This window comes from Phyllostomus hastatus, unplaced genomic scaffold, assembly GCF_019186645.2.
Source record: "Phyllostomus hastatus isolate PE091 unplaced genomic scaffold, TTU_PhHast_1.1 phas_scaffold_1066, whole genome shotgun sequence".
In the NCBI taxonomy this organism is placed as follows: domain Eukaryota; kingdom Metazoa; phylum Chordata; class Mammalia; order Chiroptera; family Phyllostomidae; genus Phyllostomus; species Phyllostomus hastatus.
The window spans coordinates 24,407,678-24,434,708 of NW_025334004.1; the positions used below are offsets into that span (position 1 = coordinate 24,407,678).

The following is a 27,031-nucleotide window of genomic DNA, read 5'->3' on the forward strand; positions in this document are numbered from 1 at the left end:
TAACTTTTCTTTCAAGTGTGGTAGAATTCACTTGTGAAGGCTTCTGGTCCTGAGTTTCTTTGTTGAGGTATATTTGATTATGCTTTAATTCAGATGTTTCTTAATCGATTTCTGAATGTGTATTTCCAGTAGCCCCAAGAAATGCCCTGGCTGTTGCTCAGCATAAAGCCAGATAGAGTTTGCTTCACTCTGCTTCCGACAGTTTTTCTCCTCATAGCAGGGTATGAGTATAAAACTTTCCATCACTGCCCTTCTTGTTTATTCATTTCAGACAGCCTCTTAAGATATTATAATTAACTAAAATTGCTTAATAAGCATATGTAAATAATTTTTCCAATGACTGTGACTTATGGTAAATTCTTGAGATAATACTCCAAAATAATATATAGCACATTAATTCTGACTCAATTTTAAAGAGAATAATGGAGTGTAACTCATAGATAACACCTGTTATGCTCATTGTTCTAATGGAAAGTTTTTAAATACTTTTACTCTGAAGAATTTACAAATTATACTGTTTTAAAACATCAGATTTTAAAAAAAGTGATTTAGGTAGAGCATATAATACATATTCATCTTTTCCCACTTAATGTGGAATTTTAGAAAGTGTTTATTGTTAATGGGCCATCTACTTTGAAGTCATTTTGTTTACTAAGCTGGAACTGAGATCTGAGCAATTATGTGGGCAGTAAAACCCTTAAAACAGAATGCATGGCATTAAAGAATGTTCATGTTTATTTGCAGCGAAGCTGAGAATAGTGTCAGAATTCTGCCCCAACCAGGATTAAGTTGAGAATTGAACTCTGTGTGCATTGTTGCATTTATTATTATCTGGATGTCTGAAGGTTTAATGTTGTTGACATCTGGAGTGTTTTGCAACATGTTTTGTGACGCGTTTCTTCACTGTCAACCGCACAGCCAGTTTCCGTCCCTGCTGGTGGTGTTCCAGTGGTGGAGGCCTTTTTCCCTGTTGCCCATTACTGACTTCTGCTTGCCACCACGGTATTTTTGCAGACTTCCGGGGTGTAGAATTCAGGCAAACTTAAAACAACAATAAGTGATTCACTTGCATTTGTAGCACTTCCCATGAAGCTCATTTTCAGATGATTAGACCGTTCACATCAAGTGCTAAAGAAGTTGTGTCTCCGTTCAGCTCTTAGTCAACTGAACATAGTTATTGTGAGAAAGGCAGGCAAAATAAGAAATACCAGGAAAAAAGCCTATCTCTATGAGTGGTGGTGGTCAATACCAAAAAAATAAAAATATCTTTAAATATTATTAGCATGCTTGTGACTTACAAAGCATAAGCTCAGTTCTGCCAATTCTGCCAATAATATCAAATAACTGTGTGCCCTGGTTATTAGTTCTGTGAAGCTGGAGGAGTATTTAAATAATCTGTTTAAATATCAATTACTCTTTGAGCAATAATCTTGAGCAAAAAGTCCTTATCTTTGAAAAGGGCTACCTCTATCACTATTGGGATTATCATATTCATTCACGGTGTTTTATCATTATATCCTTGCCTGGCATTGGATTCTCATTTGCTTAATAAAGAAAGCACATTGAATTATCTTAGGAACCATATTTCAGTGGCTGGCCCCTTGACGGTCACTGTGCGAGAGGGCCATCACTCACACAGCTGGCCTTAGATTCCTGTTGTAGAAAGACACTTAAAATGGTTGCAGAAAACAAATGAAGTAAATGAAGTTTCCTGGTTTTCTTTATTAGTTGAGTGTCTAAGATATGTCCTGGGCCTAGATTATACTACTACTCATGGCTTTTTGGCAATATTTTGGCAAATATCAACAACTGTCATTAATTTTTATTTTAATTTTTTCATGACATTGTTTTGAATTAAATTTGTGTATGCGATGCTTAATTTTTTTTTTTCCCAAAGTCTTTTGAATCAAAAATGTCAGAGTGGTGATTCAGAGATGAGGCTGTTAACCTTCCCATAGAGAGGTCAGGGTTTCATGGTCAGTAGTGGTCTTATCAGACAACTCCACTTGGCTACAGGCCAAACAGGCTTTGCTGCTGCTTATCATTGTCCGTGTGAAACTAAATGATAGCTGGCACAACTCTGTGTGGGTTCTCTGAAAAAAACAAAGAAAACAAAACGCTTTAATATAGCAGTTTACTGCTGCAAAATTCACAGTGTAGACTATACTGTAGCAAAATAAATGAACCCATTGTTGTTCTGGTTAAATGGAAAGTAGTGACTCTGCTAGCCTTCAAAATGAATCTGAATTGTAAGGAGTCTGATTGTCAAACGACCACTGTGATTTACCGCCATAGACAAAAATAATTAGAGAGGTCCAAGCGCTTCTTTCGGACGGAGGCGCGGAGACTAATCGCACGCGGACACGCATCCCAACAAGATGAGTGGGCCTGCCCCGGCATACGGATTGTGCTTTTGTTCACCATACTGAACAGGCTCGCATCTTCCGTGTCACCCTGTTTTCATCTTGGTCTTAAGTGCTTTGCTTTAGCACTTGGCTTTCTTGGGGTGTGTTAGCCTTTAGTTGCCTAATTATCATTCCTTTGGTAGATAATCTCTTTCTGCTTGTGCTTTCTACTATTTGTGTTATAAATCCATTGCCTGTACAATAAGTAAATATAAAGAGACATCATACTCCTACCCGGTGGGGCAGGGAGAAGAGGAGTTGTTGTGAGTGATGATAACATTTATTATGATCCATTTTCTCACACATGTGATCATGCCTTCCCTTTGTGCATAAAATGCAGTTGCTGCTCAGCTTCCTCCTGCAGGAATGAACCGAAAAGTCTCATCTCATCGTTGGGCAGCTCTGAAGTGAAAGTGTCCGTTATCCAGCCTCCTCTTCTCCCACACTCAAAACGCAGTGGTGAAGCGGGACAGGAAAACCGTAACAAACGCTTCCATTGGAAAGGGAAGGAGGGTAAACGTAGAGCAGCCCCTGAGTGGAGGTTCCCCGGACTCCTAGTGGTGAACTGTTTTACCATCCCCTTCCCCGCGAGTAGGAGATCTCTGCTTAGGTTTCTGGGAGCAGCTCCCTGGTCTGTTCTTCGTGGTTGTTTGGCTCTACCCTCCGGGAAGTCCTTCCATTTCCCTTTTCATGCGTGGTCGGCTCTGAAGGGGCATTGCAGCATCTTCCATTCATTGGTATCTAGGTGTTGCATCTGAAACCAAGAAGGGTTTGACGTGTTACTATACTTGCATGGATACACGTATACACACATGCATGTATATATGCACATATATACATGCATGTGCACACATATAGGTATATATGCACGTGCACATGTGTGTATATGCACACACATACATTAATAGAATCTCAAGAACTCTCATTCAGAGGCAAGATTCTTTGCTCACATGGCAACTCATATCACTCCCCTGTGCCTCGTATTCCCACAGGGTGACACAGTGAGGACCGGATGGACTCTGCACTGCACTGGGGGTTGTGCCACAGGAGAAATGGTGACTCTTGGACCTACCGTAGGGCAGCTGGCACCTGTGCCCCTCCCCACCAGGTTGGGGAAGAGGGATCTTTGCTGTGGAAAGCAAACAGTTATCTCTGGTTGATATGTCCATAGATCTTCTTGGAGATCTCCACCTTTAAGCTCCAAGATTTGTTTGCTATTTAATCATCCCTTAGCCAAGGAAGCTGGTGTCATTGTCTTTCAGAAAGCCACAGTTATGCAGAAGTGTGAAGATATCCCCAGAGTGACATCTTCGGTCATGGAGATGTTTTCAGTCTGTCTCCTGTCTGGGAGGCTGACTTAATCCTTTTTTTCAATAACTACTTTTTTTACACATAACTCATATTCTGTATAATTCACCCATTTGACACATACCGTTCATTGCTTTATATTCAGCACAGTTTTAGATCGTTTTTACAATCCCAAAAGGAAAGCCCGTATTCATTAGCAGTCATTCCCCATTTTCTCCTGCCGAGCACTAGGCAATCACCTATTTTTTTTTTTTTTTGTCTCTATGGAGTAACTTAACCTATTTTGGACACCTCAGATACTTACATGAAGTCCCACCACACGTGGTCCTTCACGGCTGGTGTCTCTCACTTCGCCTTACGTTCAGCGTTCATCCACGTTGTAGCACGTGTCAGTGCTTCATTCCTGTTTATCGTCGAAGAGTGTTGAGTATGGTCCTTTGATTTCTCCAGCGGTCATACTCTCTTCGTCCAGGATGGCGGCCCTTTTCGCCGCACCCAGACCTTGTTCTTTGTTGCTACCGTCTATGTATTTGATTACAGTCAGCCCCGTGTGCCTACTCACAGTTGCTTATAGGCAATGCCAGTGTCTGAGATCTCTTGATACCCCGCCCCCCCAACCCTCCCTTTTTCCCTGCCTCCCTTCTCCTCTTCCCCCTCCATCTAATTACAAGTACTCTGTGCTTATCAGGCTTCTTTGTTATCATATGTTTGATCTATCTTCTTGTGACATTTTGTCCAAATGAATGGATTTGCTCAGACCAACTCAGTTAGCCACAGACCTTACAGCAGGAAAGCCAGTCACTGACTGCTCTGTTTTCTCTTTCATCTTTCCCTGAAAACAAGCCACTTTTTTAGCTCACTTCTTTGTAACCTCAGCTTCTTGTTGTTAGCAACAATAACTTCTTCACTTTAGTACTGTTGTCTTTTGAGACTGGTTGTCCACAGCCACGTATTGATTACATATTAAATGGCTTAGGATGCGTTAGAAGTTCATAGATATACCACCTGATCTGACATTGAATGACAGGGGCTGCCTTTCTCCAGTCTTCAATAACATTGACCTGTTATTCACCTGGGAGCCTTGAGGCCCATGCTGTATATTTTAGTTTAGTGTAACAGCACCCAACTTCTAGTAATCCACTTTTTCTTGTCCCCAGTTGCAGCTAACAAAAGCCACTTGATGTTATATGATGGCAGGGGCAGTTAGATGTGGCCCTGCTCCAGGCAGCAAGTTGATTGTGAGTCTCTTCCCCATTCTTTTCACCTGAAAACCTTGAATGCGGGAGTAACTCCCTGTGTCAGAAGATCTGCTGTTCTTCTGAGGGCAGGGGCAGTAGTAACAGAGATGACAAGCCATCTGTCAGGACATGGCGTGTATCGCCACATTCACTGACCAAAGCAGGTGGCATGATCCGGCTCACATCAAGAGAGTAGGAAGAATACTCCCAGGACGCTTGCGGAGAGGACCGGGTGGTAAGAGGCACATTTGTGATCAGTAATTCTAACTGAGATAGAAAGAAAGACAAGGTGATTCTTTCTCCTTTATATCACAGTTTGTTTTAAGAAAATGAATGAAATGATTAGTATCTAAAGAGCTTTTTCAGAATATTCTGTGTTATTGAGAGCTGCATTTTGATAGTCTTACAAGAAAAATAATTACTTTTCTATCATGGAATTGATAGAAATGTGAGAAATTTCTTGTTTTCAGGGAATAGAAATTAATTTCAAATGTGAGCTGACCTATTGACAGTGAAACACTGAAAATGACTAGATTATTGGGAATCCAAAAATTCAATATTCTTGAAATTTATTTAGCTGCTGAATCCTAGTATGAGTTTTCTATAATGTAGTTTATCTGAGACCCATTAAGAAACATTAGCTCATTTGCCATTTTAGACTATTACAGAAATTTGAATATGTACCAGTCCATAAATTTTATTGCGCAAAGATGTGGTTTGGGGACATATAATTGATCTGAATTTCATTTGAATTCCAGGAAGCTGCTCAAAACCAAGTGACTTTGATTTGAACAGATTATTAACAGGTTTATGTTTCAGTCAACATCATATTATAAACATTTCCAATACATCTTTATTTTAGTGATAGAGTTTTAATGATTATATCTAAAATTTACATTGGAACAAAATTGGTGTGGGCATTTCATTGTAACCATTCTGAGATTGCTGTTAAGTGAGCAGTTTTGTCCTATAAAATATTTTGCTCGTACTTATTATTAGCATGTTTTATAGTGAAGGTTTAATTATCTTATTAATTATCTTACCTTTTTTGCAGGTCATATGTGATTATATATATGCAAACTATTTTAATTACCCAAGATAAATAGGTTCTCATGCCTTTCTAGGAAATAAGCTCTAGAACATATCATTGGGTCAGTAAGAGTCTGGATAGTTTTGGTCTATTTATATCAGCTATAACACCATTTTTATTTTCTTTTATTGGTTCACAAAGAATAAAACTATACTTTCATATGACAGTGATTTATAATTCTTCCTGGAAGAGGAAGAAATACTTAAGCCCAATAAAACAAGAAATCTCTCAAGATTCTAGATACTATTGTACATGTAGATGTACATATAAAGTTTATATAGAGAGATGTATGCAATATTACATATGAATTGTATATTACAAGTAAAATACTACATGTACACATATAGTATTTTATGTAGAGAGAAATGTACATGTCACATTTGAATTACATGTTAAATAAAATATCACCTAATATTTTCTCTTAAAATTACATGTTATATAATTGATAGGTTATCATATGCATTTTAAGCTAAATTTCAGCGATTTTAGGGACTTTTCATTTTTATGTTGGGGAAATTTTACCTTTGCTTCAATAAATTTGCTTAACGAATCTGAGTTACATGAACAATCTCAGAAAGTGTGAATCTGATGGGTCTTAATTTGCATTTTCTTACCAGAAAGCAATTCTTCAGCAATCTTATTTCCATGAAATTCTCTAAGTCCTCAAAGAGGTCACCGTGTGACTTACGGCTCCCAATCAAAGCAGAGTTCTTGCAGTGACATGTCATCTTTCTTGAGTCATCCATCTTCCCTTTTCAAGTTTCTCGTCACGGAAGGTTAGCAATTCTTGCTCTGATTTTTTTTTTCAATCTTTTCTTCATTAGTTCTTTATTAGGTACGCTTCCTGTTGAGGTAGAATCTGTATACAGGACATTACATAAGTCAGAAATGTACACCTGGATGCATTTTCACGGAATAAAGATTCCTGTGGAAGCACCATTCACTTGCATTTGTATAAAGAAATACAGCACGGCAGTGGGTCCGTTCGGCCCCGCCCAGTCCCAGACCCCTCCTAAACAACACCGTTCTGGTATTTTAGTCACCTTCATCTACGGTTACTGTGGGTGTTAGAAAAGACATTTCTCTTCCTTCTTTTCTTTTTCTTTTTTTTTTTAACTTTAAAAGGGGTCAACTATGAGACGTTAATATAATCTATGTAGTATTACTTGTTTCCAAAAAGGACAATGGGAGCATAAAGGAAATATGTTTCTACTTTGAGCAGAGGCCCCATGAGACTCAAAATCTTACATTTTATCTAGTAAAAGTAGCTGTGAAAAGCTGATGTACTACCTTTCATTTAGTACTTTATTCATTTTGGGGTGTAAATTATTATTTGGTTAATAAGTTAAGAAAGTAGTTAGGAAATAGTTAAGAGCTCATTTTTATGCAAAACGGGGATTTTTCATTTCCTCAAGCACTTATACTTGCATCCACACTCATTTTATTGAGTAGGTAAGGCCATTTATTATTTTTTTCCTTCAAGATCTAGCTGTCACAATAAGCATTTCTTTCACGTGTATCTTCTTAGATGTGAAAATAGCAGTGTGACTATTCAGTTTTTTATACTTATGAATCAGCATTTTACAAGTTGATTTATTCACTGGAAGTGTTACGGTTTGCCCTCAGTTTGAAGAGTTAGAATTCATTATAACGAAGCACTAAAGACTGATCATTAGAATTTGAAATCAAAATGTCAGTATAATGTGAAGCTACATGAACGGGCTAAGAATTTCATTAATATGTCAATCACTGATCTTAAATGTCTCAACGCAGTTCTGAAGCTAACACTGCCTTTCAGTCATGCATTAGTTTTTTTCTTTGTGATCTTCTAACTAGAAGACAGATATGAGTTATAATAAGTGCCATTAGTAACACTGATAATAGTTTATGTTTGTATTGGGGAATAAGTCAAATGGAGAAGGAAATCAACAAACCTGTTCCATTTCCACGCGTCACAGCTGTGATGGTAGTAGTTTGCTTTACCTGCTTACAAGTGATGTGCTGGGTCTGATGATGGGGTAGGTTTACCTCTTGAAGAAAGTACACATTTACCTACCGATAATAATAGGAATGCTCTGTACTTATATTTATCACAAATATATATGAGTATATATGCATATATAATATAGGTGAGAGAGAATATTTTAATGATATACCTTTATATAGATTAAATCCATTTATTCTCATCTTTATAGTTCAACCATCTTTTATATTAGAGCGGTGAATAATAAAATATTAGTCATGTGTCTTTCAGTATGTATACACAAAAACCCATGGGCGCAATATCAATGGCTCTCGTTCATCAAAAGTCCACTTCTTTTGTATTAGGCTTACTGTTTCTAAATAATTTTTATCTTAAATTCTACAGACTGAGTTACTATATAACTTAATTCTTCTAAAGGAAAATTTAAGTGTCATGATTTTACCAGGCTAGCAAGCAATCTGCATACATCGTAGTTTGATCAAAAAAGGGAGGGAGAGAAAGGAGAAAACGGAGGAGATTTTGTCTGAGCTTATCATATTCTCCTCATGTGTTAAAGTCCAAGATCTGTTTCCTGACATGGGATGTTTGGAAATAAATGGAAATGCATTAGTGATAGTGATGATTTGGATCGCCATTTTGTAAATGCATGACACTGTGCTTTTCAGAAATATTTTGCACACAGACCCGGTAATTGAGAGGCAAAAGTTCAGATAGCAGTTCCACATGTTTGGCTTTGCATATTTGATTCTAGAAATGTGCATTTGCAGCATGGCACTCGTAGAACTAAGTGCACAGCTGCCAAAACCGTTAACGAGCACTGCAGGCTCGCTTTAGCGCTACACTGAAAATATATCCCTTCCTGCACAACGTAGTCAATCAGAAAAATTCATTAAGAAATGTTCTTATCTACTTTTAATTTTCAAGGTACAACAAGAGAATATTATAGTCCATTAAAATGAATGTTTAAGTAACACATTTCAGAGATAAAGACTGACTTTTAAAGTTCAATTTGGGAAAATTTAGTTTATGAAAAATAAAACTCTTGGAATATGGTTGGAGCATTTCATGCATTTTTTTCTGGGCTTGCAGTTATTATGCAAATATTATTGCTATTGCAAAAAAACCCTTGTCATGAATTGCTTTGTAATGGAGCAAGGTTACTGAGCACTTTTTTAAAAATAGATGTGTCCCTGGTGGTACTCTGCATGGGACCTGAAGATAAACTGCTGGTGGCCAGAGACTGAACAAATGCACCCACCTTCCCCCACCAAAGTGCCAGAACTAAAGATGTTTATCCAAATGCTTTAAATCAATTTACTGCATATTTTCTATCCATGCCTGTAGGGTAGCAAACATGAAACGCTGGTTGTACTGAGCTTTCTTCTTCAGCTGTCACTGAGATGGTCATAATGTTTGGAGACACGCTCTCTACCTGTCAGCATTTGTTACAGTTCAGTGATGCGTGATACAGTGTGAGGGACATTGTCTTCCTCCACAGCTAACTGTATTAATGTGGCGATGACATTTCCCAATGACTTTTTACTCAAGGTCAGAATAATGAGATTCATCTGTATTTTTCAACAATTTGTTTATTAATCAATCTGCTTTTCATCTTAGCCTGTTTCCTTAAGTTTATTAAGTACTTTCTAGATTTGGAGGCAAGTATATATTACAATACAACGATGACAATTACTTGTCACTGTTAACCTTTAATTATATTTTATATAGTCAGCTCTGAGTTTTTGGTTCACCTCTTAAGTAAAACAGCATTGTTGTTTGTTCTTTCTGTTGCTACCCATGAAGACATGATTGAGGTAGAACTCTCGATTTCCCTGATCTACTCACATTTTCTTCCTGTTTATACTTGCAATGAATATGAAGTTTTATAAGATAAGTATGTGATAACCAAACACTCATTCTATTTATCCAGTAATCATCTCTTATTCATACGGTGCTTGAAGTTTACAACCTATTTTCACAGCAGCACTTCCTTTCATCCTGGTAACAGTTCCATGTGGTAGATACTGCAGAAAATTTTACCCCCATTTTACAGATTAGGACATTTAGTTCAGGGGTGTTAGTGCCCTGAGCTCACGCAACTTGAATTTAAATCTAGGATTTTTTACTTCAGTTCCAATATCTTTTCTTCTGTTCCTTTCTTATTTGTTTATGTTTATTGAGGATTGGAAGACTGCATAGCACTGGTGTAAAATTACGTGTCTTTATAAAATCGCAAAGTTACTACTACATTACTTAAATATTCACTGCTTCCAGGTTAGTCTTTTTAAATCACCGCTCTAACTGCTGTCACTCCACTGCTCCTAACACTTCAGTGGCTCGCGGCCAAGCCTGTCCCTTCCTCACAGTCATCTAACCCTTTTCCAAGACATTTTCGTTTACTGTAGTTGATCTTGTTTCACTGAGTAGGGCACATACTGATCACAAATATTTGCATGGGATAATTTCATTTTATTGGCTTATAGGAACCAATCTAAGCTTTTTGTTTAAGAGCAACTCTCTTTCCAATTATAGTCTGCCTGCATGTCACGAATGGTCTTTAATTTTTCCCCATAATATTTTAAAACTTTTTAAGGACTCAGTTTGCATTGAAAGTTACACTATCCAGTGCTATTCTTCAAAGCAGGCTCTTTTAGCTCCTATATGTTTAGCAATGTTGTATGTGTCAATTAACTTCCATTACTTGTAACTACCCTTCCACAATGAAGTGTAGAAAAGAGCAAAATATATAGTTTGGAAATCTGAATGTGCTGCCCCAAAGTCCTCAAGACCAGTAGAAGTAGTACCAAGAGGGAATTTGAAAAGCAGGTCTAAACTAGGAAGTTCTGTGTCAGAATTTTGATTTTTGAAAGCTCCTTGTTGCACAAATAACAAGGATCATGAATGCTTTGCATTTGTGTGGGTACTTTTGGGCAAAAGTTAATTATAACCTTATATTTAGTAGCCCAAATATGCGATGTGGATTCATAGTTATTACTTAAAGCATGCATTTGTATTTTCAGCCATCTAAGGTATGGAGAATAGACAGTAACTAGAGTATTTATTATAATCAAAGATCCATAAAGATACATAATATATGGAAAATATATATTACTGTCACTAGATAGAAGACTCTGCATTGTTGGAAGTTTGAAGTTATTTTGCCATTTTGGAAACCTAAGTTCTTAAAAGGATTAGCTAAGTTCAGCAAGAATGCTCACAGGTTTAAGCAACATATTTTAGTTTATCTCAGCATTCAATTTCAAAAATGTAATTTGAATTTTTAACTGGAAATAATGAATTTCTCAATAGCTTAACATCTCAGCAGACAAAATAGAAAAAAAATGCTTCAAGCTTTTGTCTGACTTACTTTACTGGGGATTATTTTTAATATTTAATTGTTTGAATGATGTGGGTTTACTCTTTATGCATAAGTACTTGTACAGTTAATATAAAACATATAGCAAACAGGTATCTTTACATATAGAAGTTAAGTTGAAATATTTCTTCTAATATTGTTAAAATCGCATGGCACTGGTTCACATGAGTTATGTTTGGTGACAATTCCAAAAATGTTTTTAAAGCATATCATTTCAGTAAGGTTATAAAGGCTTCACTCAGTCCAGAAACGTGTATCTTCCTCCACAAGCATCCCTGTTTTGTTAGTGTCCCTGCCGCCTGCCACCTGCCACTGAGACGGGAGCCCACCGAGTATCTGACATGGGTCAGCCTGGGTGTACGGGCGTGCCCTGGCAGCCAGGAGGCGCTGCAGGACGCCACAGTGGAGCCCACAGACGGAAACTCTGTTGCTTATGCAGGAGCCTTACCCTAGCTGCTAACAAAGGCTATAACTATAAATCAAGTGTTTAATTTAGAAATTTTTTAAGACATTAAATTTTTTATCGCAAAGCCCTGTTTCATAATTATCATCAAAATTGTGTCAGTCCTTTGGGAGCTTACATTTTCGAAGACAGAAGATTATTTTCTATCTTTAGAGATATACATAAATGTATTTTATTACACCTACACAGCACAAGAGCGATTGTTTTCCTTGATTTTTCTTGTTCATGTTTTGGCACAGAGCCTGAGAACAGGGAAATTGCAGTGTGGGGTGGGGCTGGGGGTAGCAAAGGGTTGAATCTCACATTGGGGTGCCCACGGTATGAGGCAGAGAGGGGTGGATCTGACGGGCAAACGTCTGGTTCTGCAGAGCAGCGGCTGCAGGTGCCAGATCTGGAGGCCAGGCTACTTTCAGCTGAGATGTAAGGAGCACAGGTCCTTGGGGTGCAACCCATGGCCCTCCCTGTGCTCCTGGGACAAAAGGACATGGGCGCGCCGGTCCTGTGAGCAGTTAGGCGGCTGATCGTGTGGACAGAAGTGGAAGAAGGAATGAACTTCCTCCTTTTTATTATGCTGGATTCTATGCTAAGCGCCTTCTAAAAGAGCCTGTTCGTGGTTTCTGTAGCACTTGGGAGGAGATGAAAGTATCGTCCCCATTTTATAAACCAAGCTTCTGTAGGTCTTGCAATTGCCTGAGATGACACAGCTAGTGATGGAGAAAGCAGGACGCAGACCCAGGGCATCCTCAGTCCACAAGCTGTGCTGCTGGGTGCTGCTGGGTGCTGCTGGGTGCTGCTTCCAGGTGCGCTGTGCAGCCTTCCCAACCTGTAGTCAAACCACCTGTGGGTAGCGAGTTGCGCAAATGTGATAAACAAATGGAGAATTTTTCATATTGTAGAATCTATGTGCCTACAAGACTTCTGTTTTCTCATGGTAACGGTAATTTCATTTCTACAGAAGCGATGAGCCAAAGCTTCATCAAGAGTTTTTTTTCTTTTCCTCAGGACTCTTCCTAATGATAGCTGTAACTTTTTATAATTTCATTTGTTATAGGTAAATTCCTTTTGGTTATGATTAACCTTGAATTAGAGAGAGTTAGCATAGCAAGGCCGCTGGAAGCCAGTCTGTCTGAGTTCAGACCTCGGTCATGTTCCTGAACTTCTCCGGGCCTCAGCCATCGCGCCTGTGACTGCAGAGAACAGTGCACCTGGCGCGTGGGGCTGTCGGGAACAGGCAGGAAGTTGGTGCGTGTGCAGTTCCTACAGCGGTGCTGGCCTCGCCAAGGGACTTCAGTTGTTTAATTAGTAGTTATTGTTACAGAGGATTGCATGTCAGAATTAGAGAATCCAAGGGTAATTCTATTTTTAAGAAAGTTCAAATATAAATTTAGATGATATGCTTGAGCAGCATTCACAGTGACAGAGTGAAGACTATTTTTATTGTAACATTTTTGAGTTAATGAAGGTTACCAAGAATACAGAACAAAAGAAATACAATCATTTACCTTTGTTTTAAAATATCAAATGTACAGATGATATATAAATGTTGAGTTTCAAAATATACATTCTCTACAAATAGCACAGTACTTTCCAAAGGACTTTTTTACTGTGTGTTTCATGAAACAATGAAATAGTGAAAGGAGAGATTAATAAGGTGGAACTGATTGGATTGGACATTTGTACACCGCTGTGAGTATTGTTTAATTGTCCATGAGATTGAGATGTTAAATAAGCAGATTAATATAAGTAACATAAAGAAGAGGAATAAGAAGAAATTGGAAAAATTCCTTTCTAATGTATAATACTTAATTATAGGTTGCATTTATGGGTTTATAAAATATGCATAATTCATTTGAAGAGAAATTTTAGTTTGACTTTTACTAGGTTGTTTATATTCTATCCCATGTATCATTTGTTGGATATTATAAAGAATATAGCACTTAAAGTAAAACAGAGGTGCATATTCTAGAAAACACAAATTGTATCTTATAGAAGGGCTACTGTGTACGCCTCTAGGGCTGTATTATTCAGTAGGGTTAGCTCTTGTTGTACTCAAGGTGGGTGCGCTTATGAAGCATTTAAGCCCACTGTCTGTCAGGTGTTAATCAGTATTCTAATATAAATATTTATCGGATGAGGGAAGACATATTTACAGTATTTTTATTAATTTCAAAAAGCACAGTTTTAAATGTTTTTAATTAAATACCATCAGTTATCATCCAATTTATATAAACACAAATAGCTTGTGATGAATATTGATTAATATAATTGAAACTATATTTTGTAATTTAGGGAAATGTTTTATCCCCAAAATCAAGGCCAGCGATACAGTAGCTTCTGTTGACAGGATACATTAATCAGTGCAACATTTCCACGGGATTTTAAAATACTGGATTAAACTTTTTAAAAATTTTTAAATCATCAAAAATACATTGTCACCGTAGACGGTAACTACAAGGCAAAAAAAAAAAAAAAAGAAAAAAAAACTAGAGAAAAGGAGATTGAGATGTAAGAAGACCACTGAATGTGTTTTGTGCTCTTGGCATTTGTCCGTAAGGCGAAGTGGACGTGTAGTGTGTTGACTGCAGAGTATAAGGTATACGAGGATACGAGTGAAGGCGCACTGCTACCCAGCGTGGGGAGTCGGGTAGCGAGTGCTCACCAGACTGAGGTGGAACCTCAGAGGGACGCACACTCAGGGGAAGGTTGGAATTCGGACGACAGCACTCCCATCATTTTGTCATGGCACGCTGTCCCTTAGTTCCCTACATGATCCTCCGAAAATGCCTTGAACCTTGAACTTAGTTTAAAGTTGCTTCTGGCAGACAAAGAAGGAACTCTTCAATGAAGGCACGAACACTCCCTCATCTAGGCTTGAAAGAATTTCCCAGCATAAGCCCGTACTCAAGGATAACCAAGCACGTAGGAAGTACAGCTCCACGAGCAAGAGTCAAAAGAAATGACAGACGAGTGGGACAGGCCTGAAGATTTAAAATATAGGAACAATTGGATGCATATTATGAAACAGCTATGCTTACTATGTTGAAGGAAATAAAGTTTCAAAAAAAATCTTGGAAAAACAAATACATACACATACACACACATATATGTATGCGTGTGTATATGTGTGTGTGTGTATATATATGATCCAAGCAGATTTGAAATATAACCAAATAGAACTTGTAAAATTGAGAAATAAATTAATTTAAAACTGCACTCAGCAAAAATATCTTTGTGGAATGGAGGCAAAATCAACATGTTTAAAGACTGAGAGAGACTGACACTCACGGATTATTCACTGATTGAAATTCTAAAGGCTGTATCCTTAAGGGAAGAGGAAAGTGACAGAGAGAGGTCTCATGTGAAAGGAAAAAATCAAACCTGAGGATACACCTGAACAATCCCTTACTGTACAAAATGTACACTCACCATATGATCCAGCAATCTTACTTCTGCATATGTACCCTAGAGAGAGGAAACCTATATTCACACAGAAACCTGTTCAAGGGTATCAGGGGTGTTTACGGGAGCTCTTTTTGTCATCTCCAAACATTGGAAACCACATAATTGTCTATCGATAAGTAAGTGGGTAAATAAACTGTGGTGTATCCAAACGGTGTAGCCTGGGTGGGGGGTGATGAACGAGCGATTGGTATCTGCAATACGGCATTTATCGTGAGTGATCCTGTGTGGAGAGGGAGGTTGGGGAAGGAGCTGTGCAGACTGGCAGAAACGAAATCACATCCTCTGCCTCAAACATGGGCAGCAATTCAGTCAGTGTGTAAGGCTGGCCTGTGTGATGTTTTACACTTTAGTGGGCATTGCATTGAACAAAAAGTATTAATATATTTGACACACTACAGTTTTGTTCTTTAAGTCAAATGTCTTCAGTAGATGCCGATGATCAGAATTTAACTAGAAATTTATGGATGGATTTGAAAATGGGGTTGTCAGTGTAAATTTCTTGAGCTGATCAAAGTTGGGGATTGCCTGAATTTTTTTGTTTTGGGAAATTTTTTGTTTTAGATTTTATTTATTTATTTGCAGAGAGGGAAGGGAGGGAGAAAGAGAGAGAGAGAGAGAAACAGCAATGTGCGGTTGCTGGGGGTCATGGCCTGCAACCCAAGCGTGTACCCTGACTGGGAATCGAACCTGCGACACTTTGGTTCACAGCCCGAGCTCAATCCACTGAGCTACGCCAGCCAGGGCTTTGTTTTGGAAATTTTTAAAAAACAGAGTAAAAGTTCAAAGAAGCAGTCATTTCCATACCCAGAATTAAGTGTGATTAATATCTTGACATTGTTCCTTGTGGTTTTGCTTTTTATTAATCAAGAAAAGTCAGTAGTGTTGCCAAAAAATATTACAGATGTTCGTTGAAAATATTCAAACAGAAAGGAATAGTGTAAGAGTAAAAGAGATAAAAAAGAACACCAATATCCCTCCCTAGAGACCCGTCATCCGTAACATCTGGGAAATATCTCCGCAGGCATTTGTCTGTGGTTACGTGCCCATTTATGTGTAAAAGATGAGGGATGAAAGGAGGGAGGACAACCGAAAGGCAGAAAGATTTATGATAAATATGGCTGCTGCCGCAATAAAAATAATTTTATTCCATTTTACTGTAACTTACTGTAAAAGTCATCCTTGTATTTCACAATTTGGCACCATAAGAGATATTAATTCCTAAACATTCCTCTAAAATAAAATTTAGAGGGTATGAAAAATGTTAAGAATTTGGAATCAAATGGCTTTTTTCGCTGCTGGTTTTTCGTTTTAGAGAATGTTGGCTCCACGCTTTGAAAAAAAGAGGGTATCAGTGCTTTCCTCCCCCATCTTCTTAGTTTGGTTGTTCGCACGTTCCTTCGACTGTCCTGGTCTGTGAGGTCCACATTCTCATCTGGGAGTTCTGGGAGCTGGTCGTCATTAGGTGTACGTTTTGATGGATTTGATGCCCATGAGCCCTTCTTTTACCGCAGCTGACTCTTTTGTTTTGATTCACTTCAGATTGACTGGATTCTGTGCTTCAATGGGATTTTTTTTTTTTTAGAGGGGGAGGCAGTTTGCCTTTGGATACTTCTGTGAGAGCTATATTTTCCAAACATACGGTTCCAAAACTTCTTCTGCACCCGCACCCTTACTTTCTCAGTCATGGGCATTAACATACTTAACAAGTATTTACATCCTAATCACTTACTGGCTGTTTAAAAAGTACACACAAAATAAAAATATTTTATTTCATTCTTAAGTAACCCCTGTCACTTGCCCGACGCTGCACAGCGTTTCAGCCTTGGTGCAGACTGTGCTGTGCGAACTTCCTGTTCCATCTCGATTTTCACGTGGTCTTGCTTTTTATCATAGCAACTGCGCCAAGTCCAGCCTCACAAAAATGTGACAATATTGCGGAAATGTAGCATGATCTAATGTTGAACTTGGTGTCCGCTTCAAACAATCGTCTATGCCATGTATCTATAACTAATATCACTACATGTACATTCAGTATTTGATGAAAGTTTTGCCTATTGGATTGATATTCTAACAATCATTTACTCTCCTATTCATAGTATTTTCCAATTCGTGGTACCAGAATTGAAGCTCAGCAGTTAATTGCCATGTCCCAGACCTCCCAGGACTTGATTTGTGCTTCTGAGGGCAGGTTAACCCAAGAGAACCTGAGATGTGGATACTGAGGGGGAGGGAGGTGGGTACCCTTGTATGCTTGTGTTTCCTTCCCCAAAGAACAGCCTCTTGTGTCTCCAGTGGAGACTTCAGTGTCTCTACATCAAAGCCCTTCAGGCAGCCCCAACTTGCCCTTTGAATAAAGACACAACCCCCATACTTTCCCTCTCAGCTCCTGAATTCACCCTAGCCTGCCTTGCAGAGCACATATCTTATCAGTAAGTCCTACTGCATGGTGAAACTCCATTCCAGTTGAGACTACAAATGACCTGAAACTCGATACCCAACAGTATTACACTTTTCTTAATTAGGCTGGATATACGTATTATTCATCAGTTACGGAGAGACACACACACACATTTACACTAGTTTTATTAAGAAAATATTGATTATATTTAAGGAAAACTTAAGCACGATGACTTACGTAACCTATAAATTATGGTATGAATTTTTTTCCCTATTTGTTGTTTCAGTGGGGAATAAGGAGTAGAAATAATTATACTTTATAAGTTGCTCAGGAGCCAAAGCAGCACTGGTTCATTTGAAACATCAGCTGTTCTGGTAATTATCATACTTAGAGTTAACAGTAATTCAACTCAGATCATTTATATTTGTTCTCTATATTGCTTAAGCATCTGTCCTTGAATCAGTTTTTGTCATGTTTCAATATAGCAGTCCCCAACCTCTTTGGCACCAGGGACCGGTTTCATGGAAGACAGTTTTTTTCTGTGGACCCAGGGTGGGGAGCTGATCGTTTCAGGATGATTCAAGTGCATTATGCGTATTGTGCACTTTATTTCTATTATTATTACATTGTAATAGACAAGGAAATAGTTACACAACTCACCACAATGCAGATTCAGTGGGAGCCCTGGGCCTATTTTCCTGCAACCAGACGGTCCCATCTGGGAGTGATGGAGACAGTGGTGCCCGAAGTGGGTCGCTTGTGTCCACTCTCCTCTGTAACCTTGTCCTGGTTGCTGTCACTGCAGAAAACTCCGCTTCACAAAGATGGGGTGTCGGAAGTGGAAGCAGGCTTTTCATTGCTTTTGTGGCGATCTCAGGATATTCCGCCTTGACTTCATTTATATTTTTGCCTGCAGCAATCTTTGATTTTTTTCCTTTAAGGCTGCTGAACATCCACACGTAGACAAGGCAGTTAATTTTCATAATAGAAATACCCCGATCCACATAGCCAAGGTCTCCATCAGATTCGACAGTGAGCATGTGGTACATCCCTTTCTATTTCACAGGTGCACTTTCTTGTGAGTCTGTGGGGTCATGGTCAATTCTTTCTGGAAATATTAGCTTCTCACAAACTGCCTCCTTGACTGGTAAATACTTGGCTACTTCACTGGACTCCATGAAGAGGGAAGGTGGAACATGTGTTAAATTAGCCATTTTGCTGTCTTGTGATGTATATTCTCGTAACATGTAGGTCTTGTTGGCCTTGCAGTGAAGTCTCATGTCATTCATTCTGATAGGTACTCCATCAATTTTCAAAAAAAAAACTGCAAAGCAGCAAAAAGGTGGAAGGCGTTACTCTAATTTTGAAGCTCCATGATCACGAAGTTCATCCTCAAACAGGAGAACTTCTTCAAAAACTTAATCTGGCCTCTGGCTTTCAACTTCTCTGTATCTGTATGATCTGTTGTAGGTGCAGCCTTTAACTTGAATGATTCTCCCAGTCATGTCCCCTTGCAACCTGTCATAGAGGTCCAGTCGTGTGGTTTATTAACCTCCTGGGGATGCTCACCTTCCGTCCTGCCTTCCTGCCCCTCTTCTGCACAGGATGCTTTGAGCATTCCTTGGTAGCTGTTGACGCATCTTAAAGCACCTGTAGTATTGAACTCGATCCCAAAGCGAGAACAGTGCTGGATTCTTAAAATGTTGTCTCCAAACATCATTTCTGGGAGGGGTGGCAGATGCCCTTCGTTAGCTAACTTCTCCACATCTGCTGACCTCATGGTGTGAGTCTGGGTAGCCATCAGCTTCCAGGGCCCAAAGGAGAAGCCCTGGTGGCTGCTCTGGAAGTCGTGGGCCATCACGGCAGAGGTGGGCCCGCATGGGCCGAGCAGGATGGGCTGGCGCGTCGGTGGCAGGGACACCAGTCCCGCCTCACTGCAGTCCAGCCCTCCGCCTTGCCCCCTGCTGTGCCGCCTGGTTCCTAACAGGCCCAGGACCAGTGCAGGGGGTGGGGACCGCTGCTCTAGAGGTAATTAAATGTAGAGATCCTGGAGCACTTTGACACTGTGGATGCCTTAGAACTTGAGCTTTTCATACTTGCTTGTTAGATGTGAGAGAAGGTGTATATTTGGAATTAGCCATGGGTAAAGATTTGTATTATAATATAAATTTACCTTTATAATCTGCATTATTTTTCATTATCCTCAAATCTGTCATCATCACTATAACACAGAAAAGGAGGGTGGGGCTAATGTGATCTGCCATGTTTTGATAATGAAATCTTAATAACGTTAAGATCTGAAAATTAAAATTACTGTCTAAGAAAAAAATCAGCCAAACTAAAGTTATCCAATAAAACACCTTACAGCACTTCAACTTTTGATATAGACAATATGACATGATTGTTATGCACTTTTATTGTCTTTGTCAAATTACCCTTACCGTTTTCTAAGTCATTGCAGTGAAACAGATTTTCTGTTTCATGCTACACGGTAGCAGTCATTAGTGTCTGTAATGGCACTTGCAGTCAATCAGCCATATTAGGCACTGACCTATTTCCAGGGTTTTTCAAAGAATAGTAATAGCTATATTTGGATTCTGGTAAAAATAGTTTATGGATAATAAAATTCATACTGGAACAATGAGTTTAATTGATGACCACACAGTAAGCAAATAAGATGTCAAAAATCTGTATAATTTAGTAGTCCATTAAGCCTAATGTAGTTATGTCCTACATAAACCAAAGGATTCAAGTAAAATTGTGTTTTAGATAATCATCATCATTTTTTACTCTTTAATAAAATTTAGACAAATGCTTAATCTAAAAGATTTTAAACTTTTTTTACTGCATAGTAATCATTATGCTCAAGGATTTAAAATATAGATGCAATGTAGAATAAAATACATCAAAATTTAAAAAAAAAGATTATTAAAACATCATTTCATGACCTTGGAGTAGACAACTGTTTCTTACATAAACATAAAAATCACTAACCTTATAAAAAGAAAGTCATGAATTGGACTATATTAAGATTATTGAGATTAATAATGTCTCTTCATCAAAATGCAAATTAAGAGAGTGAAAAAAATATGGTACAGAGTGGGAGTGTATATTTTCAATGCATAAATCTGACAAATGACTCATATTCAGAGTATATAAAACACTTTTCACGAAACAATTAAAAAGACAGTTTGCCCAATAGGTAAAGGGGCCAGAGGGTTAAAAAGAAAAATTTGAATGGCCACTTAACAAAAGAGGATATCCAAACATCATAAGCATATGTAAAAGTTTTCAGTTTAATTAATCATTAGAGAAATGCAAACTAAAACTACAGATAACACTACACATGTACCAAATGGCTTACATGAAAAAGGTAGACAGCACCAAGAATTGTCAAGGAGGTGTAGCAATTGAAACTCTTATTCAGTGCTGTGCGGAGTGTAAATTGGTGTATCTCCTTAGGACACCTGTTCGGCAGTATCTGTTAATGCTGAAGGTATGCATGCCTTATGACTGATGAGTCCGCCCCCAGGTATGTACCCAATGTATCAGTTCGTGTATGTTGACTTGCCGAAAACACATACAAGAAAGCTCATAGGAGCGTTATTGCCAAAAGTCAGAACCTGGTACTCAGGTTACCAGGGACCCATCAAAAGTTAGACTTTTAAAAAAGTTAATAATAGCATATTCCAACAGCGTCACACGTAGGAAAGAAGATGAGTGAACCACTACGATTACATTTAACACTGCACATGAATTTGTGAATTTTGCAAGTATAATGAGCACCAAGGTGGGGGACAAGACTCAGAAACATAAATACTGTCAGAGTTAGTTTATTTAAACTTAAAAAAAAAGACAGAACTAATTCACATGTTAAGTCAGATTAGTAGTTACCCATTTGAGGGTGGGATTTCCTGGAGGTGGTATAAAGGGGATTTCTGGGGTACGGCTAAGGTAGGGTTTCTTACTCTGGATCCTCGATACGGTCATTTTTTCTTGAAAGTCAGTTGAGTGGTATACTTATGACTTAGGGACTTTTCTATATTTTCTGCTTTAATACAAATTTTAAAAAAAGCATTTGGTGCAGATGACCAGTAAAAGGGACCCAAGGGACCCCATCACAACAGGAAGACCAATTCTAGAAGCTTCTGTGTCCCCTAGGATCTGAGACTTTCAGGTAATACTAGCCAGTGCCAGGGGAAGCCCCAAAGCCTCCAAATACACCGTACAGACCAAAGTAAGACTGCAAAAATCTCTGAATGTTAGACTGCTATTTGAACTACAACCCACAAAAGTATGCTAAGATTTGTGTACTAAAGCTAAAAGAGAGTGAAATCCTGCTAAAATAAAAGATTTCCACAGAAACCAGCATCTCCTAACGTTATAAACAAAATGTCCAGGATGCAAAAAAAAACAATCACCCCTCTTACAGAGAACCAAGCAAGTAACAACTCGCGTGCGACAGTCAACTTACGCCAACAAACAGGAGTCAGATGTTGGAATTATCAAACAAGAATTTTAAAGCAGCCATTCGGAAAACCTTCAACCATGAAATACACATTCTCCCGAAGAAATGGAAAGGTAGGAGATCTCAGCAAAAGACTAGAAGTTACAGAGAGTCTATTCAAAACATATACTCATTCATGATTTGTAAAAAACTTATTGATTTGGAATAGAAGGAAATGACCTCGGCATCATAAAGACCATCTACAGAAGTCTATGGCCACCCACATGCTTAGTGGTGAAAGACTGAACACTTTTCCTCTAAGAGAGGAGCAAAGCAAGGATTTCCATTCTCATCACTTCAGGTTGGTTATTCCCCCGCAGGTTCAAGGCCTTAGACTTGAACCTGAACTACTTTCTTCACTGGCTTCCCCGTTTCAGTTTCGGCGTTGACGTGATTTAAAGCACACGTACACATCATGTCATATGATGAAATGCTGAAAAATGTTCCTTTTCAAGGTAGGAACAGAATGCAGTTACTTGCAACCTCTGTTGTTTTGTATTGTTCTGGAAGATGAACCAATGTAACTAGGTAAAGAAAAGTATATATGTTAATGCAGTCAAATCTACTGAAAAATCAGTAGAAATAATAATTGCAGAATATATATGAGATTTTTTTATTCTTTGCCCGCAGAGTTATGACAGCATTTTTTTCAAAATATGGTTTCAACTTAACTGTATATTAATTTGCTAAGCTGTGTTGGTCTCCTGAGCAGGAGTATGAGGGGAGACCCCCCAAAAAGCTAGAATTATGTTCTGGGGAATGGGCCCCTTGTAGTGTAGGCTTTCCCCACTAGGTGAGCGTTCTAGGAACCCATCTGTATCAGTGTGCCAGATGGTGTCATTGTGAGAGGCTGCGTTTGGCTTCAGTAAATCTTTTTTGAAGACGTGTTTGCCCATTTCATGATGGGTGATCTACGAGTGCATCTGCCCACCCTGTACTGAATGTTCAGAAGTCTGTGACCAAAAATGGCGTGACCCCTGTGCCCCACACGGGGCGCAACGAGGAAAGAATATTCTCTTCACTAAATGATGTTGGAAAAACTGGATATTTACAAGCAGAAGAATGAAATGAACACCTGTTATAAAGCATTCCCAAAACTAAATAAAAATGAATTAAAAACTTGAATATTAGACCTGGAACTGTGAAACTCCTAGAAGAAAATGTAGAGGAAAAAGCTCCTTGACATTGATATTTTTGATAGGAACCAAAAGCATACAGAACAAAAATAAAAATAAACAAGTGAGACTATATCAGACTAGAAAGTTCTTTTGCACAGCAAAGGAAACAATCAACAAAATGAAAAGGCAATCTGTGGAGTAAGAGAAAATACTTGCAAACCATATGTCTGATGAGGGGTAAATGTCTAAAATGCATAAGGGACTTACAATGCAAAAACAAAGCAAAACAAATAATCTGATTTAAAAATTGGCAAGCGATCGTGCATAGACATTTTTCCAAAGAAGTCGTACAGAAGGCCAGCAGGTACATGAAAAGGTGTTCAACACCACTAATTGCTAAGGAAATGCAAGAAGTTTGGCATTTAACCAAACTTAGTTCTTGCCTCGAATAAGATGAAAAGAACCCCATTCTACCAGGCCAATCCGCAGTGTGCCTGCCTGCTGGGAGACCTGACAGCCGCCGACATGGGGAACACGCTCCCGAGGTTTATCTAGTGGCTTCATTTCCTCTAATTGTCTCTGGCACTGATTCAGGGTGGAGTTAGCCTGGAGTGGTTGTTCTTGAAGTTCCACTCATGCCTTGCCACCCCGACCCGATTGTGTTTGGAGTAGAAAGCTGATGAGTGAAACCAGTGAACACACACACACACACACACACACACACACACACACAAGTCCTGGGAACCTCAAGGCAAAGCTGGTTCCTGAAACCAGATCTCCACCGTCAGATCCCATGTTCTTTTGTCTGTACTATGCTCCAGCTCATTCTATCCTCCTTCGTGTGTTTTTTTCAAACCTAAGAAAATACAAAATAATGTTGAAAGGAAACTGTAATTGAACGGTTAAACTCCCTCAAAAATACATAAGTAAAACTTGCACTGTATATGCACTTAAGCCCAGGGACTATCAGAAGCTATAGGAGATTTATATAAAAGGAATGATCTTGACTGCAAGTGTCTTAAACTTATACTGACATTAAGAAATAAGTATGATTTTGTTCTCATGTTTCTTTAAGACTATACACTGATATTTTATAATAACATCTGCTGTTGCACGAAAATTTGTGTCCATCCAGTCTCCTTTGGACCCTTTATTAGTTAAATGATGTAATATCACAAATTTTAGTAACCCAAGGAATGGATGTGTCTATCCTGGACCAAGTTCATGTAGCTATTCCTGCCAGTAAGTGAGTTCAGGACCCTCTCCCTCCCATCAGTGGCTCCCTCGTCCCCTCGGTCTTTGGAGCATAATGGCGGATAGCCAGTGGAGGACGCACAGCTGCTGTTTAAAGACATTGGCCCAGGCCTGACGCACGTCTTCATCCGCTGCTTGTCATTAGCGCGAGACAGTGATCAAGTGCCCTAAGAGGGCGGGTTTTTCTGTGAGTGGGTAGCCAGGCATCTGTGGCACAGACTCTTCGAAGGTGGTTTGCCTCTTCAGGTATTTGCTCATTCCGTGGCCTGGTCATTTGGTATATTAGCAGGTTTGGTGAAATTTTGTCTCAATTCAGTAAAGCGGCAAAATAGCAACCGCCACACTTTGTGTCGAACACGCATCTGTGAGTTCTCATGGTCAGTGTGCAGAGTCTTTCTAGAGTGCGAGTCAGGCGCGCCTGCCTCCAGCACCTCCCACTCTCCACTTGGGTAACCTTGGGAAAATCATTTCTCCTTCTGGAGCCTGTATCCACTCACTTATAAATGGAGGAGCTGTTAGATCTCCAAAGGTCCTTTCAATGTTAAAATTCTATGTTTCAGCTATGCAAATTTTACATGTTCATAGTATTACTATTTTTGTCTCACTTATTTATTTGTTGCCTTAATTTAAATGAAATATAATGTCATTATCATTTCAAGTCAATTGTCCTCACCCAAAGAGTAAAAATGTGGTATTTGTATTTATTCATGCCTAGTTACACTTAACAGCAACATGAAATAAATGATTACCTGTTTGGATATAATTTTATAATAAGGCCTCTGAAGGTCGTTCGAAATTCTGCACTAATTAATGTTTTATTTCCAGCCTCCCTTAATTATTCCAGCCAGATGGTCCTTTATTTATGTTATTGCTAGAGGTTTCCAGCTGAGGTTGTTTGATTGTTGAAGAAAAATATGTGATGGCACCGTAAGATAACTGTAATTGAATTGTTAGGTATGTCAGAGCGCTGCGGGCTTCTGTCCCTGCTCTGGCCACATCTGGGGAATAAGTTTGCTAACAGAGCACTTTGACACCTCATCTGACGCCCGAGTGAGATTCTGAGCTGTGTAGGGGAGTTCACATGGGAAAATGACTCTGCATTTCACTGTGAAGGGAGGCACTTTGCAAACATCTCTCTGTGCCAAATTAGTTTTGTGAATGATAAAAAATAAACTTTGCAATAAGTACACTTTTAAGGACATGATCCGTTTTCCAATGTCCTAATAACTTCAGGAGTAAGCTGTTCCATTAAGGTCAAATTTAAAATTTGTGTAGATTAACCACCATTTAGGAAGCAGTTAAATGGAATTTTTATGGCATGGAACTTCAAAAGCCTAAATGAATTATCGGCTGAATAGAGAGTCCAATAAAAGAAACAGACTTGAAGTGGAAGATAAAAGTGATAAAGTGACAGTAAATTAGAGAATGGGACTTAAAGCTCCATTGTTATGAAGAACAACAATAGACCCCCTGAATTATCTGTATTTCTTTAGAAATTATCTCTTCTCCTTTCTTCACTTGTGAGTTTTAGAATTACTAAATAAATTAATAGCATTGGAGCTGGAAGCTTCTATCAGCCAAATTACGTAGGAAGCCTTATTAACATGGCCATTGGCAACTTAACACTGGACAATTTTCTTCCAAGTGAACGTGATTTCATTATTGTGGTACTTAGGCGGCGCACGTGCAGAATAAATCAGTTCAATGTCCTTCTTCCCAATATGTTCAAAGACTTTGAACCCTGATTGTGCTCAGAGCAGATGCGATTGGACATTATTGTTCCAACGTCTTGGTAGTTCAGTCTGCATGCTATTTGTTCATGTCATAGAGGCTTTGTTTGTCTTGTCTCTGCTCCTTGTGACTTATATATTAATGATTAAAGAGGGATCAAATCGGAGAGATTATTTGATACTGGATGAAATAGACAAAGCAAAACAATTAAGGTAACTCGCAATAAATGTACATACTTACACACGTACGGATATTCGCTTGAATAACAGAATTGACCACGTGGATTTAAAAGGGTTTTTAAAGAAACTAAAGAGGAAAATAGAATGTAAAGGGATCGCATTGTTGTTTCATCTTATTTTCTCCATCATTTTGCTTTGCTTTGCCAAGTGAAACGAAATGGCATACTGAAGTCAGCCATTTTCAAAGCACTAAGTGCTACTTCATAAGAGAAAGAGCTCAGTATAGTGCAGTATAGTGATTTTGGGTGTTTTCCTTATCAACTCGCTGCCCTTTAATGCCTTTCAGTTAGTTGATAATTCCCACCTAAATAATTTCTCTCTGCAATACGTAGGCTTTTTAGACCAATCAGTGTAGTAAGTCTCCTAATGTGCAATCCTGCATATTTATAATGTGACCTTGTGGAGCATGCGCTAAGAATACCCAGTGTGCCTCCATGAGTGTACTTAGTTCTAGGCAG

At 38.7% G+C, this 27,031-nt stretch overlaps 1 protein-coding gene and 1 pseudogene across 1 annotated transcript in view; one reads left to right on the forward strand and one right to left on the reverse strand.

The window, feature by feature from the left end:
• The window catches only part of ATRNL1 (attractin like 1), a 506,174-nt gene that overhangs the window by 236,785 nt on the left and 242,358 nt on the right, over positions 1 to 27,031 (forward strand). The window lies entirely within an intron of this gene.
• On the reverse strand, positions 18,780 to 19,582 carry LOC123829010 (annotated as a pseudogene).